Source organism: Pelmatolapia mariae, linkage group LG16_19, assembly GCF_036321145.2.
Source record: "Pelmatolapia mariae isolate MD_Pm_ZW linkage group LG16_19, Pm_UMD_F_2, whole genome shotgun sequence".
NCBI classification, from domain to species: Eukaryota; Metazoa; Chordata; class Actinopteri; order Cichliformes; family Cichlidae; genus Pelmatolapia; species Pelmatolapia mariae.
Window position 1 is genome coordinate 24,706,490 of NC_086241.1, and position 4,011 is coordinate 24,710,500.

The 4,011-nt window shown below is 36.3% G+C and overlaps 1 long non-coding RNA gene across 1 annotated transcript; it reads right to left on the bottom strand.

Annotated features, from left to right (window-relative positions):
• Positions 1–995: 995 nt before the first annotated feature.
• LOC135933826 (uncharacterized) lies at positions 996–4,011 on the bottom strand. The gene is made up of 3 exons (XR_010573952.1): positions 3,750–4,011; positions 1,229–1,304; positions 996–1,093 (listed from the first exon to the last, which is right to left on the bottom strand). It is a non-coding gene; the product is annotated as an uncharacterized LOC135933826 (long non-coding RNA).

Below are 4,011 nucleotides of genomic sequence, written 5' to 3' on the forward strand. Positions count from 1 at the left end.
CACCACAATGACACAATGGTCTAGTAATTCTTTCGCCCAAATCTGTCCAGCTGCTTGCCATTCAGTCTCACAAAAGGCAAATCTTGTGCAATGAAATTCAGTCCATAGTCCTGGGTACAAGAAAAAACATGCACATTGCATAAGAAATGTAAATTAATTATATAGACTCAAAAATGTCTTGAATATTTTCTACAGCTATTTGTCCAATATTAGTTGTCTCTACATTCCCAAACCATGGTTGCCTTGACAATTTATATATAACATTATCATACTTACGTCTTGATTCTTGCTCAATCACCCAAGTAAGTAAATCCCAAAAGGTTGATTCTGTTCATCTGGATGTAGCATTTTCAGTGGGAGAAATGTTTTGCCACTCATCCAAGTGACTTCTTCAGTCTCAGCTGACTGCAGGTTTCCCCAATCTTATAAACAGTACATTGCACAATGACTGAAACTAGCACCACTGAATAAAATCTTCTACCTTAGCCTTATTTAAAATCATGAATGTTCTTAACAAAGTCTGTAAAATATGTCAATTAGATTTTAAGAAATGGAAAAAAAGACACACCTCTTTAATTTCGGCCTACATGTCTCACTTACAAGCGTATAAGGACATAATACAGTGGAATTCCACAGGTTTATATCAGCTCTTGCTTTACTTCATGCTATTTAAAATGTGTTTTATAATTACTGCAACAAAATCAAGCTTTAAACAAACAAGATATGAATTGTAATTAGTGTAAATACAGCAAATGTTTCACAGTACTGTAGGTTATTTCATTTGCGATCCCAAAGAATAATAGTACAAAAAATTTCAGACATGGTTACATTTTGTTAAAGCAGGAATGCATGACCTTTTTAAATTCAGAGAATCCAAAACTATGCAAGTTATTGAATTTGAGTATAAATACATTTTCATATTTTTTTTAACACTTAAGTATCTAAACCACCTCACCCACAACTATCCATGGACTTGCCTGTGTGAGATCTTTGTTGTTGACATAACTCAGGGTTGTCACGTTTGTGTCATCACCATCTGCTCTGACAAGGTCCTCTTCAAGATTCCATAAAACCGTATCCACTTCGTCTATGTCTGGAACAAATTCAAAAGCTTCTGGACAGGTGTGCTGGGACTCTAAGAACTCTCCTCAGAATAATAACTTCAGAGCAGCTGTCATGATAGTTTTTTTAATGTCTGTTGGGGTTGAATGCATGTGATGTGATTTACCTGGACTTTGTGCTGTCACTGTCTCACATAGTGATTTCAGATTTTTTGGTTTTGGTTCCATCTGGAAATTCTGAATCTGCGAACCAGAAAACAAAGCCGAAAAACAAATAGAATTTAATTGTTTTCAGCAGCCAATCATTTAGTATATGTTAATGAATACAATGCAGCAAGTCTTTCACAGTATTAAATGTACCTTACCACACAAGTCAACAACAAAATCCTGGAATAATTTCACACTACAGAAGTGCAAGTATTTGTAGATTTACAGAAAGCACTTGGATAAGACAACTCTTTTTTGTGGTTGCACAGTTATCACTAGTACAATAGTACAACAAAATTGGAAACTGTCCCATGTCACCACCAAGCACAACTAAACACAACACAACACAGTAACCTTAAAGTGATTGTTATTTGAAATAATATTATCTTTCTTATTGTCATGTAAAGACACTTATTGCTACAAACCTGTTTGCCAGTGTCACTGTCAGATGAATCCCCATGGTCAGCTAGATCTGTGACAAAATCATCTGTCTCACTGCGCGATCCAAGTTTGGTCAACTGTGAATCTTCTTCAGTTATGCTAACAGAAAAATTCTCCCATAAGAAATCTTCCCTGCATTCATCCACTTGAGATGAGGACAGAACTGTTGAAGGCGTTTCGTCTTTTGTGCAAATGTAAGATCTCAGAAGCTTCAATTTGGTTTGTTCATAATGTTTACCAACAGTGTAATCTAAAGGAATCTGATTTCTTTTAAAATCATAGACATCAATGATAAAATCTTCCACTCTCCCTTTTGGCGAGTTCCTATCTTGAAATAACAGGTCATTTCCTATTTTGTAAATCTGAGCTAGATTTGCAGTTTTTTCCACTGTTGCATGTCTTGTTCCTCCACCATTTCTGGTTCTCACTTGATGGTATTCATTACTGCTTAAATGAAGCCATCCGATTTCAATGTCTGTCTCGCCATCCCTTCACCTTGCTTTTGGAACACACCTGATGTACCACACAGCGCTCCTTTAGTCATTGATCTCATTTTCCGTGGTCCAATTTTATCTCTTAGGTTCTGCAGAAGAGTCTCATTATCCATGCTATACTTAGTTTGTTGACAGAAGGACAGGACAGCTACTTGGTCATCATATGAAGTTATATATTTTGCCATTTGTTCATCAGTCATGACGGATAGCACTGCCTTATCCATGAAGCATTAGAGAAATGCTATTAATGAAAGTGAACTTCTAGTTTTATTCTAGCAAGCCACACTAGTGCACATTTATAAATATATTATTTATATGTATTCATGCTAATGATTGAGCAAAAGATAGGGTTCTATCAGTGATCTGTTGGTAGATTCAAAGCATCTTTAGTTATTTTGGTTAGTATAGAGTTAGTTTCTGTTGGGTTTATTAAGGCACAAACCCCGCTGGAACAAGAGACCACTAACTGCATGACAAACAAGGCAAGAAGGCGCTCTCCGTGTTGGTGGCTCGAGAGGGAAGTCAGCCAAAGTTGAGGAAAAGATTCCTTCACCTGAGCTCAGCTCACCTTGACTGATTCCTTCGCTACAGCCCTTTTTATTGTCAGCCAGCAATCATTCATGAATATGCAATTACAAATACGTGTGAGATTCTTAAGCAGGCATATCTGAACAACATCAGTGTCTATATTCTGTGTGTGTGTGTGTGTGTCTAGGTGCATGTGTGTGTGTGTTTCCAGCTATACCATACATAGACATACGACCTTTCAATGAACTTAAACTGTGTGTATGAGGTATGCAGAAAAGCAGAAGTAAGCGTCTCGCTAAATGATAAGAACAGGAACTTGCAATAGGTCATAAGAAACAGAACAGTCTAGTTCCTAAAACTATAATGGAAATTATAACATCAAGGCTGCTTCCTCTCATCTCATGGTACACAAGTGCACACAGACTCTTATCAGACCTAATAAGGATATGATTTTTATCAGCATACAGATGATTATATATTTCTAAGCATAAATGATTATATGTTCCTAAGCACAAATGACAATATAAAAAATATCAATTCCAACAGTATTATTTAACACTTGCCAACAATTGGTAATTAAACAGTTTGTAAATGGAGTACTAACTGTATTAGAAATAGAGTTCTTGACCACTGTTCAGGATCACTGTCAAAAGTTATTTATTAGTCTTATTCAATTACTGTTGCTGTAGTGGTATTAGTATTGTAGTAGTGGTAGATATTTATATACCACATTACTAAAAACTATTTTGTGAAGTAAGGTATAAGGGAGATAATTTCCACCAAGTATTTCATGCCATGGTGTCTATGTTGCCATGGTAATGGCACAGACAGATAACAATATGAAATGTCAAAACATATGTACACTTAACGAGATATGTTTAATGAACCTGAAGATAATTGCAAGAGTTAACATTAAATGCTTGCAAATACTACTTCTGTTTTTCACCAAGTTTGTCGCCTTCTCAACCCCAGTGTTTTATGCTATCTTGTTCTTTCTCTTACTGAATTTTATAAGTACCTTGTGTTGTTGCATGTGCATGATGTCCTCTTGTGGGACCTCTCTTGACCGCAGGAAATGTCCTAAATCTTCCTCCATGTCTACTCCGTGGGCCCTTCTGACTCTGGAATGGACAGAAACAGAACCGCTATGAAAATGTAGCAGGATCTCACAAAAGTAACTCGGGATCTTGCAAAAGCACAGTTCATTTTTTTTCTCCAATGTCCCTCCGTACAAAGACAATAGGTTATCTGGATAAGAAGTTTTTGGGCTTCCTGAATAA